The following is an 18,342-nucleotide window of genomic DNA, read 5'->3' as shown; positions in this document are numbered from 1 at the left end:
GGTTGAGTACCAGTATGAGTATGTTCCTGAGTAATCCAAAGAAGAAAAGAAATGAATGGTATCCCGTAAATTTATAACGTTAATTCCTCTAAGTGAGCCGTCATAACCATACTAATTAAAGACAATTTCGCCTATCTTGGCGTTTGTGAACGCCGACGGAAAAATAGAATAAGGTTATCGTCACCCTAGACTGATGTAGTCTAACTGTAGCGAACAGCTCAGGTGTGGGGTGTCATCCCCGTATAGATCTATACATAAAACCCCACTCTCCCTCCAAGAGACTCTGATTATAACTACAGGCTACGATCGTACACTCAATAGGTGTCAACCGACAAGTCTCACTTGATACTTAATCGAATTTTACGCGAAGAGAAACATATAAACTCATTCCGGGCCCAATGAACCATGTCTGCAGACCACTGAGTCTCACTGAACACGTAAGTCATTTTCAGGCCCGAAAGAAATGAAATTATATAACATGGGCCCAAAATATATGTAAAAGGACACTTAAGGCCCATTTCACATGTAAGGTATTTATTGGCCCAAATAGCACACAAATAGTATCCAAGGTCCGTCGTGCATGTTAATGGGTTAGTGAGGCCCAATAAACAAATAAATAGTATTCAGAACCTATCAAACATATTAATGGGCCACTAAGGCCCAATATTATACGAATGGCAAAATTAGTCCGTTTGTTATTTTATTGCTAGTATTAGCCAAATTATTTACCAAAATAGCATAAAAAGCCCACTTTTTGTAAAAATGACATTCTTGGCCCAATAAGCCAAAGATTTACAATTAAGACCCAATCTTAGTAATAATAACACTTTTGTCCCCATTTTGTTCAAAACTTATATTTATGGCTAGGTTTTGGTAAAAAAAAATATTTTTAACCTATTTTTGTCAAAAGTATCATTTTTGGCTTGATTTTTGTGAAAATACACATTTTTCTGGTTTTTGACTTTTCTGACCCGGTTGTTGGAAAATTTGTAGAAAAATCATCGTGAGTCGAAATTTGGATCCATAAACTCTGGAAGTTTGGAAAGTTTGTCTACTTTGTTCAAAATTTTTCTCATAATTTTTAATGGCCTCTATCTAGTGTGAAATTGCTCACCTTCATAGGCTGGTCCGAGATTATTTCAAATATGATAGACACTTTTGTAAAATTCGCCAAACATTGTAGAAAAATCGTATGAAAACGTGAGAGTAGTCATTTTAAAGGTTTAAACCTGAAATGTTTGCATGTAAAATAGTTTTGAAAAATATTACCATTAAGGTGGTCAAAACAGTTCGAGATTGGACCAAAACGTTTCTGTCAAGGGCTGATTTTTGAGTTTAAGTTATCCATGTTTGTACACAACACTTGTTTTTGCTATATTAGGTGTATAAATCCCAAATCTACAAGTTTACATGTATTATATGTGATAACACATACTTTTCTCAAGGTTTTTGATGTACATCCAAGTGTTAAACTTCATATTCTTAACATATTTTTTGATTTATGAAGTAAACAACACATAATCACCAAATAAATCATGAAAACACACATAGTCATGCATATACACATAGATCTACACAAAACAACTTGTATTCTCCCCCAAGACAAAGTAAAAATCGAAATAGGGGGTATGAACTCACCGTAGGGTTTGGATTTGGTTTTGATGAAGATTTGAGAGAAGATTTCGGCCCTAGCAACTCCTTGAGGAAGTTTTCGAACTTAGATGGTTGTAGGGAGTTAGATCATGAAATAAGGCTATGTAAGAAAGAGTTCTTAACATTAAGATGGAAAGTAGGTGTTTATACATGATAACCACTTACCAAGAGGTTGAAAACTTGAAGAACAGTCTTGAAACACCCACACACACCCACGATTTTGATGAGGAAGGAGGAGGAATTTTCTTTGTGCTCTTGGAAGATATGAGAGGATTGTTACTAAGTTGGAAGTAAGAAAATGAGGGGGATTGGTAATGCTCTTGGCCATAAGTAGAGAGGAGAGAGGAGAGACCCAAAAAGGGTTAATACATGAAGGATTTGGCTTAGAGATATGTGAGGTACTAACTTGGATTACCACAATATAAAAATAAGTTGTCACCAATTCTATCAATTCAATTATTCTCTTTTTTATACAAGTGTGGGCCGAGAAAGGGAAAAGAGAAAAGAAGAAGGAAAGTTTGGGCCATAAAGTCTTTATTTTGATTTTCATGAGGCCCAAATGGATGGTTCTCAGCCCATTGGGCCTACCTATGCGTTTACGGCCCAACGAGATAAAGGGAATGGGGTTTACGGCCCATTAGGGCTAATTAAAGCATTTATGGCCCAACATGGCCCAATAGGGATACAATGAATCATTCTAAGCTCACATGGCCCAAAATATGTTAGTTTCATGGATGTGGCTCCAATTAGAGTCCAGATAGGGTTCCTTGGCCCAAGATAGTCAAATTGAAAACTTACTGGTCCATTAGGCCCAATAAGAAGATCCTAGCCCATAATAAACTTGAGTTTGGGGTGTTTAGGGTTTTCGACTCACAGTTGAATATGTGAAATGTATTCCATTAGGTTTTGAACTCACTCAAGGGTTTTGATTGAAATGAATGGTTTTGATTAAGCATTGAACATGATATTCACTCAGATTACAAGTATTACAAGAGTTGATGAGAACATAATTTCATAGCTAGAATGCCAGTTGTGACATCATCCTACCTGGTTATCCCTATCAGCTATAGATCAGTAGAGTTTGGAATTAATGATGGATCTAGGCTATCTTTATTCGTAAGGAATATTAGCCTAAGACTTAGTGTTAATTGAACCTAGTTCACGTCAAAGGAAAAGCTAAGTGCGGACTAGATATTGTTCTATATATGATAAAAAGGTATAAGTCTATTTTCACATGATAACAATAATAGAAATATCATTAGAGAAATAGAAAAAACTATATTAATACTTAAAATAGTTTACGCTAAATATATATACACAAAGGTAGGATAGTGTTATCTAGACAGAGTTGGTATTAGAGGTTTGGTAGCTATGTCTGTTTATAATATAAGACTAATTCAATTAAGTTTGATATCAGGTAGTCTCATTCAGGACGTGTGTGTGTAAGTTAGGAACGGAGAGTAGAATTCTGTTCCTTGAAACTTTTAGGTGTTGATGTACGGTAGCTCCGTACGGGAGTACGATATAGTATTCCCCTTGGGATGACCAGATATGGTGGGTCTTGATCAGAAAACGGTAATGGTATGTCTGCATATTCTTGGATAACAAGAAATGGTATGTCCTTATCTGATAACTACAGTGATATCTCTGCGTATTTCTAAATGGTTCGTTAAGCAGGATAATCCCTCTTGATAATCGTAGACTAGGAGCTGTGAGGATTGATTGGGTGCAGATCGGATTAGGTATGAGGGTATGTAGATATCCAAATTGAATGCACATCTATATTGTTTGGTAATAATTGGTTTTACAATATTATTGAAATATATATATATATATATATATATATATATATATATATATATATATATATATATATGTTATAACATTGTGCGATTGAAACCCCTATGTACTCACCAGGTTTCCCAACCTGACCCACTCAGTTTCTTCGTATCACAAGTAGCGATACAAATGTACATGCACAATGAGAGGTTCAAGGCGATATAAATTGTTAGTATATTGTGACATTGTAAGTCTCCGTTTCAGTTATGACATACCAAGTCTTAAAAATATAAACAAAACACACTTCTTCGAAAATGATTTGATAATATTAGTATCATGTTCTGGGACAATTTCCGCATAATTAATCTTTTTAAAAGAATACTCTGATTTAATAAGCATAAACAAATCAGTCTTTTCTGGCCGTAAAATGGGGATGTCACAGTTGGTATCAAAGCATTAGTTTAAGTGAACTATGAATTTGTAGGATTTCTAGAATTAAACTTAGAATGCTAAGCAATGATCGTGAGGTGTGTGTCCATATTATTTTAGGTAGTACACCTGAATTAAAAAAAGTACTAGCTTACTTTAGGATAAGATGCCTAATTTGCTTTTATATGCTAAATGATTTGTAGCAAGCTTTAGGTTGCCTAAATTGCTATTTCTTAATTAGATTTAAGGTTTGTTGCCGACCTAGATATAGGTAATTTTATGTGTTCAGGTTTCTAAACGTTAATTACGGTATTAGAATCGACATATAAGTTTTCGGAGTAATAAGGAGGATTACGCGTCTAAACATTCTCTATCTATATTCTCGTCTCGATACACCGAACGCTTGCTTTGCTGTATAGAATGTCATGATAAGAACTCGTATCATACTAAGCTAAACAGAAGTCTTACGATAGTGAATGATACCTATCAGAAGGTCTGAATGTTAGAACTTTTGGTGTAACTCCTAAAGTCGTCTCATCGTCTTACGTTTCCACCGCCAACCAAGTAGAAGAAGAATCGTGGTTGAAGATATGCGAGGAAGAAACCTTAGAAGAGTCTATTAGGACACATGCTTATTTGGACACAATAGTATGTGTTAAATTGTTTGATGATTTTAGGAATAGAACTTAATGGACTGCAAGACAATACTTGGGACAAGTAGGAGTAGGTGTGAAACGTAGTAGAGGCCTATACTACCGGAAGCACATGACTCGCACTTGGATCAAGGAAAGTCACAAGGTTACTAAGTCTCTAAGTAGTTGAGCTATTTTGTTCATTTCCATCATTACCTTTGTTTAGGTAATGACTATGAAGATAAATATTATTCCAACCTTAGTGGTCATATCAAATCGTGTTTGAATAATGTACGAAGTAAGTTCGACATAACATTCAACTTTAGATTGACAGAAAAGATAATCGAAGCGATTAGTAGAGGTATCACGTTCGCCATTAAGATTAAGAAACCTGTAGCTAGGAAAGTTACATGAAAGAATGAGATTATATCACATTAGAACGTGAAGGAAGGTATCCTTCGTGTTAGAGTCTGACTCAAAGAGAACCGAATCTAACATTTGCATCATACGATGAGAGGTCATTAGAACATGAACCATCGGTATGTTACGATATTCAAAGTAGATTACGCGCAAAACCATAAAAAGTCAAGAAGTCTATGAGTTAGAAACTTGATAGAAGAAGACATGAGAGTTACGGTTATCACCTAGGATGGAGAGGTAACATGGGGAGTCATTATACAAGCCTTGTTTTGTTGACGATTTCGGGACGTAATCATCCTAAGGGGATGGTAGTGTAACGCCTGCAAATTCGGACTAGACAATTAAGATATAATAAGTAGTAATTATTATAATTAAAATCCTTAATTAGGATAATCTATAGCCGTGTGCGTTGTAGACTATATAATGTAAGTTTCGTAAGATAGGAAAAATCAACTGAATCGTCTGTAAACCATAAAAATAAGTGCGCCTAAACACACACACACACACACACACACACACACATATATATATATATATATATATATATATATATATATATATATATATATATATATATATATATATATTGAAAGTACACGTCATCCCGATCCTGAAAATATAAATTTCGTAGAAATCCGATTACGTATGAATTAGATATGATTTTTATAAAGATATAAAAGTCAGATGTGCATAAGGAATGTGTGATGTTAAAAGGTATGAAGAGAATGGTGGAATTTTGGATAAAGTCACCAAAATGAAAGTCGTAGTACTCATTAAGATAGGAATTTTGGTAAAAGGAACACCAAAATCGGAGTCCGTACGAGAGAGTTGTAATTTTTGCAAAATCATTAAATCATTTAAAAATAAAGGTGAAAAATAAAGTCAGAATTAGCCTATGCTGCCTAACGGAATGTTGTAGTACTCGTCGAGAGCTACCCGAAAAAATGAATGTCAAAACGGAGTCCGTATGAAGAAGTTATGGAATTTACAAAATCTGCGATTTACTCCCCGCACAGTGCGCGCCAGGTGCATAAAAACATTCATAAGAAAATACTGTGAAAACACATCATCTCATAAAACAATGCATCATGTCTGAAAACCCAAGTCATAAAATAACAACATATCAGAGTACAATCCCAGAAAACTCCATGCGGAAATCATGTGTGTGTGTGATGCGTTGCTACACTGCCGGCTCCTTCCCCTTAGACGAAGAGGTACCTGAAACCAAAACTAAAACTGTAAGCACAAAGCTTAGTGAGTTCCCCCATCATACCACATACCATACAATATCATCGGTATCTTTCAACCGGTAATCATCGTCGGTATCTTTCAACCGGTAATCATCATCGGTATCTTTCAACCGGTAATCATCATCGGTATCTTTCAACTGGTAATCATCATCGGTATCTTTCAACCGGTAATCATCATCAGTATCTTTCAACCGGTAACTGTCATCGGTATCTTTCAACCGGTAACTGGGGACTATTCCACCCCTTACCACTAGCATACAACAACAAGATATAAACATACAGTCAGGCATATCCGGGTACTGACCTAACCTTCGGTCCTAAGGACCGCTGTGAGGGAAACTAATGCCTATTATACACGTAACATATCATACAGATAAAACTCATGACCAAAGCACGTAACCAGACCAAGATAATTATCACGAAGACAATCATCATCTAAATACCCCTCTTTGGTGGGCCGGCATTGTGGCCTTAGACCCACCCCTACTGGAAGGTAACTCACCTCGTACGAGTAGCTACTGATAATCTATGCGGGAAACCTCTGTCTGCTGCTGCTGCTCCGGAAATCCTCCGGCTACAATCCCCACAAAACACTCAGTCAGAATCTGATATCTACTCTTAGGGTAAAATGACTATTTTACCCCCAACCAAGTCCAAGTCAAAGTCAACTTCCAGTTGACCCGACTCGCCGAGTTGGGTCGTCAACTCGTCGAGTCCCTTCCCTTTACTCGTCCTTATCCACGACTCGACTCGTCGAGTTCCCCTTCTTTACGAACATCAATGAACCTTCATCCGACTCGCCGAGTCGTATGAACAACTCGTTGAGTTCGCCTTCAACTGAAGAACAAGTCCTGACCTTGATTCGTCGAGTTGTATGAACAACTCGTCGAGTTCATCTTCAAACCTAAGAAGATTGCCTTGGACTCGCCGAGTCTGTTCTAGCACTCGTCGAGTCCCATGAACTCCAGGTCTAAAACTAAGTCCAATGCGTTGGGTCACTCTTTCTGTCCTGCTACAACCCTTCTAACACCCAACTGAGTTCTTTGACCCTCAACAGATATGGGACTCAAAGCCTTGGACTCGTTCGAGTCCCAAGAACGGACTCGTCGAGTTGATAACGTCCACACCCTAAATTTTCGATTTCTGATGTACAACACTTGTCCAAATGATAGATCCAGGCCCCTAAGCTCGATCTAGCACGTAAAGTTTTGAACTTTACGTGCATGCATGGGACTTTTGAGCCAAAAGGCTCTAAAATGGCTCTTATGTTGCATGGGGCCTTCCTTGAGTGCAAAAGCAACCCAAATCTGCCTTGTGACCCCTCCCAAGACTTAGATCCGAAGTCTTGACCCCCAACCATGTTTGCAATCATGGTTGGCTACCTCATATGGCTTAAAAAGCCCTAAATCTTCCCCAAAAAGGGATCTAACAAACAAGCAAGCAAGGTACAGACTTTATACCTTTCAAAGACTGCAAATGATGAACCAAACTTGAATCCTTCAGTCTCCTCTTGATCCTTCTATGCTCTTCCTCCTTCCTTGAGGTCAAAACCCACAAAAATCACTCAAAAGCCTTAGATCTTGCACCAAAACACCTAGGGTTTGCTATGGAGGGTTTCTGGGAGCTTAAAGGGGCGATGGAGGCTGTATAAGGTTGTTTAAATAGGGTGCAAACCCTCATATTAGGGTTTTGTCCAGTCATAGCCTACTCGTCGAGTCCGGGACCCGACTCGACGAGTCCATCACTTAAATCCCGTGTCTCATCCCGCTTCTACTCGGCGAGTTGGTCCTTCAACTCGCCGAGTCCAAGGCCAAAAGTGCAAAATTACTTAAATAAAATACATACCAAACCAGGTGCTACAAATCTCCCCCACTTATTTTAGACTTCGTCCTCGAAGTCTGCTGCTCGTTCCTGGAAAAGCTCTGGGTAATGCCCCATCATCTCATCCACCGGCTCCCAAGTCCATTCCGAGCCCTTCCGGTGCTGCCATTGCACCTTTACCAGCTCGACCCTCTTGTTCCTCAGATCCTTCGAATTCCGGTCGAGAATCGCTATAGGCCGCTCGATGTAATTCAGGCTGTCATCGACCTGAACATCCTCTAATGGTACCACTTCCGAATCGTCCACCAAACATTTCCGTAACTGGGAGACGTGAAAAGCTCTATGAATCTGACTGAGTTCGGCTGGCAGATCCAACCTATATGCCCCCTTGCCCACCCGGGCTATAACCCTGAAGGGTCCAATATACCTGGGACCCAACTTGCCCCGTTTCCTGAATCGGATGACGCCCTTCCATGGCGACACCTTCAGAAGAACCATATCCCCGACCTGAAACTCCAGGTCCGATCGGCGCTTGTCGGCATAACTTTTCTGCCGACTCTGTGCAGTCTGAAGTCTGCTCCGAACCTGCTGAATCCTCTCTGTCTTCTTGAGCACCACTTCGGTGCTCCCCATGACCCTCTGGTGAACCTCACCCCAACATATCGGGGTTCTGCACTTCCTCCCGTATAACATCTCGAAGGGAGGATGGTCGATACTCGCATGATAGCTATTATTATACGAGAACTCCGCCAACGGAAGGTAGGTATCCCAGCTACCTCCGAAGTCTAAAACACAAGCCCGCAGCATATCCTCTAGCGTCTGGATGGTCCGCTCGCTCTGACCATCCGTCCGCGGGAGAAAGGCGGTGCTAAAATGCAGACGAGTACCCAGCTCGTCATGAAACTTCTTCCAAAACCTGGAAGTGAACCGCACATCCCTGTCGGAAATCACTGAAACTGGCACTCCGTGCCGAGCTACCACCTCTCAGATATAGATGTTGGCCAACTTCTCGGCCGAGATACTCTTCTGGATCGGTATGAAATGGGCACTCTTGGTCAACCGATCCACGATTACCGAAATCGAATCCACTCCCCGTGCAGTCTTGGGAAGCTTGGTGATGAAATCCATGGTAATATCTTCCCATTTCCACATGGGAATATCTAACGGCTGCATCTTGCCGTGTGGCCTCTGGTGCTCGGCTTTGACCTTCCTGCAGGTCAAGCACCGCTCCACATACCATGCTACGTCCCGCTTCATGCAGGGCCACCAATAATCAGGACGAAGATCTCTATACATCTTCGTCGCTCCGGGATGGATAGAAAATCTGGATTTGTGTGCCTCCTCCATCAGGATCTGGCGCACGCCTCCATGATAAGGGACCCACACCCTACGGTGAAGAGTCAATAACCCTCGGCTATCATAGTCGAAGGAGGAAACCTGCCCCACAATCGGCTCGCTCTTCCGATGTTCCTACTTCATGGCCTCCTGCTGGGCCTCCCGAATCTACTCCAACAGCGGAGTCACCACTGTCATCCTCAGACAGATATCCCTGATCGGCGCTGCCTTGCGCCTAAGCGCGTCGGCCACCACATTGGCCTTCCCCGGGTGGTAGAGGATCTCACAGTCATAATCCTTTACCACATCAAGCCACCGACGCTGCCTCATATTCAGATTTGGCTGGTCCATGAGATACCTCAGGCTCTTGTGGTCCGTGTAAATCGTACAACGAACCCCATAGAGGCAATGACGCCAAATCTTGAGGGCGAACACAACAGCCCCCAGCTCCAAATCATGCGTTGGGTAGTTCGCCTTGTGAGGCTTCAGTTGCCTCAAAGCGTAAGTAATGACATGCCCTCTCTGCATCAATACTGCGCCCAAACCCGAGATGGACGCATCACAATACACGACGAAATCCTCCATGCCCTCTGGCAGGGCTAGGATTGGCGCCTCGCACAATCTCTGCCTCAATGTCTCGAATGCAGCCTGCTACTCAGGCCCCCAACGAAAGCTCACGGCCTTCCTCGTTAGCCTGGTCAGGGGTACGACTATCTTGGAGAAATCCTGGATGAATCTCCGATAGTAGCCGGCTAATCCTAGGAAACTCCGAATCTCAGATGGAGACCTCGGAACCTCCCATCTCATCACGACCTCCACTTTGGCCGGATCTACCGAAATCGCGCAACCAGAACCTCTCGCAGATGCTCCTCATGCTGCTCTTGCGTCTTGGAGTAAACCAAGATATCATCAATAAACACTATCACAGACCGGTCTAACATCGGTCTACACACGCGGTTCATGAGGTCCATGAACGCGGCAGGAGCATTGGTGAGCCCGAAAGGCATCACCACGAACTCATAGTGGCCATAGCGCGTCCGGAATGCAATCGTCTGTACATCCTCCTCTCTGACCCTCATCTGATGATACCCTGATCGCAAATCAATTTTGGAGAACCAAGATGCTCCCTGTAGCTGGTCAAAGAGGTCATCAATCCTCGGGAGTGGGTAACGGTTCTTCACCGTTACCTTATTCAGCTCCCTATAATCTATACACATCCGATGCGACCCATCCTTCTTCTTCACAAATAGAATCGGGGCTCCCCAGGGTGAACTGCTCGGTCTAATGAAACCCTTTGTCTAACAGCTCCTGCAGCTGTGTAGACAACTCCTGCATCTCAGGAGGAGCCAACCGATACGGTGCCTTGGCTATCGGAGCCGCACCAGGGACTAGTTAAATCCTGAACTCTACCTGCCTCTCCGGAGGTATCCCAGGCAACTCCTCGGGGAATACGTCCGCAAACTCTCGTACTACGGGCACATCGCTCACCGGTTCCTTACCCATCTCCCAGGTATCCATCACATAGGCAACAAATCCTGCACAACCCTGCTGAAGGTAACGCCTAGCTCTCGCTGCTGAACATAAAGCTGGTCCTTGCTGTGGCCTCTCGCCCTGAATCACCAGCTCTCCCCCACTTAGGGTCCTGATCCGCACCAACTGCTGCGCACAGTCAATCACTTCCCCATTGGGGCTTAGCCAATCCATACCGATAATAACCTTGTTCCCCCGCAAAGGTATGGGAAGCCGATCTACCAGATAACGCTCCTCAAACAGTCGCAGGACGCAATCTTGGTAGACCTCTGATGCTCGCACTGACCGGTCGTCCGCAATCTCGACCTCTAGAGGGCAATCCAACATGTGCACTGACCCAAACCTTTAACATGTTTAATGATATGCACATGTTGGGTACCACTAAAGAATCATCTTAGTTGGTGTTGAATTTCTTAGACTCATTGGGAAAGAGCTGGGAACATTGAGCTGATGTTCTCAAGAACAACAAAAAGATCAACACAATGGATCTAAACTCACTATTTTTCCATATGCATAACTATGAAGTAACCAAGGCTCTTCGTAAAGACAACATGAAGGAATCTAGCAAGGAAAAATTTGTGGCTTTATTCTCTAGAAAGGAGATGTATGTTAGTGACTCTGAAGCATCAAATCAGGGTGAAACACCTGATGATGTTTACTCGGATAAGTTAGTTGCTAGAGTTGCACTCATTGTTAAACGCTATGAAGAAAGCAAATCGAGTGGGCGTAAGATGTTAAACATGATTCTTTAATTTCCCACCTATGCGATCATATATTTTCCTTTCACTCGCTATTTAATCCTCCACACATTTCTGAATCCTTTCCTTTTTCCCTCATCATTTCTTCTTTTTTCTCCTCTCATGGCTAATGATTCTGGAGTTGTATCTTCTACCGCTGAATTCGAAAACCTTCACCAGGTTTATGGTTTCTCCTTAGACGACGATGTGGAGTTCCCTGCTCTTGATTCCATGATCTTGTCTCCTTATCCGGGGAAAGTTGGTGTTTATGTAAAGACTTTCGATGATGGACTTCATCTTCCCCATTCCGATTTCCAAGACGAACTTCTCCAGAAGAATGGTTATAGCATTCAGATGTTGACCCCGAACACCGTGAACAAAATGGTAGAATTTGAGATGGTCTGTCGCGCCAGCAAAGTTCTTCCTGAATTCTTCATCTTCAATTTCTTTTTCTAGTTTAGCACTACAGGAGACAAGTTCACTTTCTCCACCTATCGCGGCGGTCATGTTATTTTTCTTGTTGGCAATACTCCGAAAAATTGGCAGGACCAGTGGTTTTCAGTTAATGTGAGTCGAATCAGTCGTGGGTATTTTTGCTTCAGTGGCTTTTCTAATGTTACTTCCAAACTGTATCCCAAAAACCAAGCGATCGTTGATATGCTGAAGGATATTTAGGTTCCTTCGGATGAGTACCATGAGCACATTCTTGTTGGTGCTAATAGGAATTCGAGCTGGCGAGCGAGGAGGAAGATGTCGACCTTCTACACCGTTGTTGAGGGTACGTTTTTTATCTCTATTATTTCATTCCTTCTCCTCCCTTTTTTATTGTAATTTTTGTGTTTTCTTATACGTGTCGAGTCCCTACTTTCTTTTGACTTTGTTCTCTAGAGGAAGTTCAAGGGGAAGATCGAGTATCATGAAGTTGATCTTCTCGAGACTCTATAAGGTCGAACCTTATCTGATGAGTCAAGTACACGCTGACCATCAGCTACAGCGGCAGCATCAACTTCAGCTCATGTACCTCACTAGTGTTAGTGTGTGATCACTTGTAGTAGTGTATTTACTTTTTTTTTTGTAAATATAGTAATAGTAAATGTTTGTTAACCGATCCTTACTCTCAGTGATTAGGATTGGTTTGTTTACTTAGATAAGATTCAATCCCCTAAATGTCGGGATTGATTGTTACTAGTTTTACTATATATTTGTGTAATCGGGTAGTTCTCATTGCAACCATAATCATCGCTTTGTGTTGATTCTCTTTGTAAGGATCATTTCTTAGTGAAAACATCTTTATGATAACCTTTTTATTTGTTCTTTCTTGTTTGTATCCGATCTACAAACCTTCAAGTGGTATCAGAGCAGGTTTTCTGATACATTGAAGATATCATGTCTTCTTCATACCAGTACCATCCTAAATCCTCAGCGGTTAAAAAAATTCCATTGTTCGATGAAAATAATTTTTCCACATGGAAGACAAAACTTTGGATGTTCTTGAAACCTCGGACTATGACATGCTCGACATCGTCAATCATTGTTTATATGTTCCCATGTACCAACCCATGGTTAATAATGCTCATGTTGGTGGATTGAAACAGAAACCGAAGGCTAACTATGATGAAGAAGATAAGACACTCATAAGTATAGATGTGAAAGCAAGGGCTCCCATTAGAAATTCTCTTCCTTACCATATTTATCATCTGGTTCACAACTGTGAATCCGCACATGAAATGATGAAGACACTGACCATTGCCTACGAAGACACTGTTGAAGTTCAAGCAAAACAGATCAACAACTTGAATCGGAGATATGAGCACTTCTTTGCTCAACAAGGTGAGACACTGACCCAAACCTTTAACATGTTTAATGATATGCACATGTTGGGTACCACTAAAGAATCATCTTAGTTGGTGTTGAATTTCTTAGACTCATTGGGAAAGAGCTGGGAACATCGAGCTGATGTTCTCAAGAACAACAAAAAGATCAACACAATGGATCTAAACTCACTATTTTTCCATATGCATAACTATGAAGTAACCAAGGCTCTTCGTAAAGACAACATGAAGGAATCTAGCAAGGAAAAATTTGTGGCTTTATTCTCTAGAAAGGAGATGTATGTTAGTGACTCTGAAGCATCAAATAAGGGTGAAACACCTGATGATGTTTACTCGGATAAGTTAGTTGCTAGAGTTGCACTCATTGTTAAACGCTATGAAGAAAGCAAATCGAGTGGGCGTAAGAAGTTTCAGTCTAGAGGAAGCAGCTCACGAGCGAGAAAGAAAGTCGCTGATAAAAAAATGATAGGAAGTGCTTCAACTGTGGAAGTACTGATCACTTTGCCATGGAATGAAAGGAAAAGAAGGTATCAAAAAACTTAGAAAGATACAAAGTGATGTACAAGAAGCTGTTGGCTTATATGAAGAAAGAGAACATTCCTCTTCCAAAAGAACTTGTTGCCAAGTAGGAGAAAACTGAGGAATGGGTAGATGAAAAAAAGACCTTTGAAGATAAGTAGCAAAAAGAGAAGCATCTAATGGCTCGCATTGATGAATTTCACACCGAGGAGTCCAGTAGCAGTTTCAACACTTTCGACGCTGACCTTTCTCAAGCTGCTAGGGACTCAAAGATGCAAGACTGGGACTCTTCTTCCATGTATCTGGTTAAGAAAATTTTCAATTACTCTTCTAATGAAAATACGATATGTTTGATTATTTGTGTTTTGATATTTCAAAATCTAACTCTAAAAAAGTTAATTCTTAAATCAGAGATTAAGGTTTTAAAGGAAAAACTGATTACCAATGAAAATTCTCTCACACTTTTGAATAAAGAAAAAACAAATCCGTCTTTATCAAACAAATTCTTCTTCACTGGAAAGGAAAAATATGATAAACTTGCCAAAAATTTATAGCTTATAGTTCATAATTGGGCACATTCACATTTAAAGTTAAACAAAATAATAAACACTCAAATTCTAATCAGTGTGAGAAAATTCTTGGTGGTAATATTGATGACGCTGTAAAAATACTTGAACATATTGAATCTGAACAAAAATTTGACGCTGCTTGTGATCTTGAAAAGGACTTTAAAACTAGATTTTTCAGTACCACATTTATAAATCAAAGTTTGATAGACAAACACTATGTCACTAACTCACATGGACACAGTGAATGTAAATCTGACTTGTCCGCTCTTGATCCATCACGACAACCTCCAAATCATGAATATGTGTTGCCTTCAACTAAAATATTGCTAAAATATCCTATTTCAAATGGTGAATTTCACTCGGTGAATGAAATTCTTAGTTAATTTCCTCAATGCACTATCAGTGATGTTGACACTAACTGTAACATCCATAAAATTCGAACCAATTTAAAACTTTTCAAATCATTTAAACCCATTCAGTTATTACAATTTGTTTTCAAAATAGTTTAAACATCAGAGTTCCCAGAAATCATAATCATCAATTGCGGAAGTGTACGGTCACGCATTCGCCTTACCACAGTCATCAGCTGAACCTAAAACAATAAACTGAAACTGTAAGCCCGATAGCCTAGTGAGTTACCCCCAAAATACCCATACACAACAATACACATACAATAACAAACAACATACTAAGGGTCCAATCATCCATCGGGATGGAATATCCCATGCCCTCAACCATCGAGTTGGAATGCCAACATACTATGGGTCCAATGAACCATCGGGTTGGAATACCCCAGGCCCTCAACCATCAGGTTAGAATGCCAACATACCATGGGTCCAATCAACCATCGGGTTAGGATACCCCAGGCCCTCAACTATCGGGTTGGAATGCCAACATAACCAATCAAACATGTGCACCTATATCAAATAATCATATAACAGTCTATAAAGACAACATACTAGGGTCATATCATCCTCGGGATGGAATACCCCCAACCACCAATCAATCATGTGCACATATAACAGATAATCTCCTACCAAAATACATACAGTCAGGCCAAACTATAGGTCACTAAGCATGACCATATCCGATCTAACAGGATACTGATCTAACAGATCATACTAGCATATAACCATCCTCTCTACCAGGATACCGATCTAACATATCATACCAACATTTAACCATCCTACCTACCAGGATACCGATCTAATAGATCATACCATCATATAACCATCATATCTACCAGGATACCGATCTAACAGATCATACCAGCATATAACCATCCTATCTACCAGTATACCAATCTAACAGATCATACCAACATATAACCATCCTACCTACCAGGATACCAATCTAACAGATCATACCAACATATAACCATCATATCTACCAGGATACCGATCTAACAGATCACAACAGTAACAAGCCCGAATAACAAATCACAAATCAAAGGGCCGACCTTGGTGCCTTAGACCCTTGAGTATAGTGAGGATAACTCACCTCGAAATGCCGATCTGAACTGAAGAACCGAGCTCCCGAACCGCTATCTCACCAGAAATCCCGAACTATCACATAATAAATACCAAGCCATTACACAACATAACAATCTTGACTAAGGATCCACACCATCCATCATGTCCATTCTCTTTATTAGGCCAAGGCCCAATGCCAAGTCCACTTGAAAGTCCTTATGCAAAGCCCATTATTGGCCCAATTTACCCAATTGGGCCCAACTACCTAATTGGGCCTAATTCCAAGATCCATTATCAAAACTTGGCCCAAAACATAATAGTCATAAAGTCCAGCAAAGGCCCAAATCCAACTAGTCCAAAAACAGTCCAAAACCCGAAGCCCAATTGCTAAAGGCCCAACAAGGGACGTACGCGGGGCGTAGTCCTCTGGTACGCGGGGCGTACCCGTCCAGATGTTGACCACCATCGGGGTGGTTGACCCAGTATGCTGGGCATACCGGATTTACGCTGGGCATAAACGCAGGGTTTCTCCAAAACCCTAATAAGTGCTTAATAGCTTAAGCACTCAAGCCCAAACTCCAGATCCATCGATCAAATGTGCCATAGGACTATAAAGTCTCGAACTTTATCACTTTGGACGTCCAGAAAGTTCTTAACACATTGTTTTAATCCATTAAGACCTTCCTACTTCATGCATGAGACAAATCTAGCTATTGGGACACCATTTTTATTACTTAGGACCTCTTCTAAGGTCTGAAAGGAAAACTCATTTCGTCTAAATCATAACATGCACCATTTTGGGACTTTTGGAACAAGAATGCTTCCATAAAGCTAAAATGACTAGATCTATCTCATACAAGTATAAAGTTCCAAGCTTTTTACCTTTTGGAGCTCCCAAAACAGATGATGAACCAAGATCTACAAGCCAATCTTCCCTCCTTGGATCCCTTGATGCACAAGCTCCTTTTTGAAAGCACCAAAAATACACTTATAAGCTCAAGAAGGATCACTAGGAGGCTAGCGTTCTCTCAAGGCGACTGGGGGAGGTGTGGAGGCTGAAAGAGAAGGGAGGTTATGGTCCATAAGGTGCTTAAATACTCCACAAACTCTAAAAGTTAGGGTTCCATCCTGGCACACGTACGTCCAGCGTACACATGCGTACGCCCAGTGTACTAGGGCGCGCCCTGGTACGCTTAGCATACCACATGTACGCCCAGCTTACTACTTAAGTTTCCAAAGTTACCATTTTGTCACTAGGGCCTCCTTTTGCCACTTCCTTCTACTCAAGGGCCAAAATGACATAATTAAAATCTGAGGAATGAATTTTGAAACTAATGGAAAAATGGGATGTTACACTAACTATCTTTCAAGCACTTCTGACACTAATGAGTCTTCCAACTCATCAGCGTGTAAGGATAGTGTTTCTTCATAGAGCAGCGTATCTGATTCCAGAATAAGAGAAAGGGTTTTAAATTAAATGAAGAAGACTCCACTCACAGGAAGCCAAATTTTAAAAGATATCAAAACTCAAGTTTTAAATGGAGAAATATTGGAATTAAGATATGTTGTCACTGTGGAGACCCTTCACACAAGGTCAGTGAGTGCACATATGAAGCGAATACCAGACATGTTGAAAACATCATAGCTCGAAATAACAAATGGATCAAAAAGGAAAATTATCTAAATTGTCTTCCAAATGAATGCTAAAACATTTTCCTTCCTAAGAGACCCACTGAAAAATGGGTCATTATGTACTAATATGTATTTTAGTACTGCAGGGTCAATAGCATATCTGGTTCTTAGACAGTGGATGCTCTCGGCATATGACAAGATTCAATTCTCTCCTGGATGATTATGTGAAGAAAGATGCACCGTAAAGTTATATTTGAAGACATCAGCAAGGGAGAAATCAAAGGTTTTGGTACTATCAATTGCAAATCAATTGAGATGAAGAAGATGTCTTATGTCAAAAGCCTTGAAAACAATCTCATATGAATCTATCATTTGTGTAATGTTGGCTATAAAGTTTTCTTCTACAAGGAGGAGGGAAAATTTGTGGATTCAAGGAACTCTATCGTGCTTACTGCCATCAGGAAGAATAATGTTTATATGTTTTATGATCTTTCTTTCTGATAAACAATTACTTCTTTATGCTTTCTTTAATTTACTGCTTTTCTTTTAATAAATTCAAAAATTTGCGATTTCGGATTTAAGAAAAATACAACAAAAAATTCTTCTTTTACCAAAGGAGTATACATGTTTTCTATTAACATCTTCTATATATAATGATCTCTAGTATGTTTCTTCTCTCTTTATATTTTAGTCTCAGGATCATCTATCTTCTACCAATGAAGTTAACAAGTA

This window comes from Lactuca virosa, chromosome 4 (assembly GCF_052849685.1).
Source record: "Lactuca virosa cultivar CGN04683 chromosome 4, Lactuca_virosa_CGN04683_v6, whole genome shotgun sequence".
NCBI lineage: Eukaryota > Viridiplantae > Streptophyta > Magnoliopsida > Asterales > Asteraceae > Lactuca > Lactuca virosa.
Note: the sequence above shows the minus strand (reverse complement) of the source record.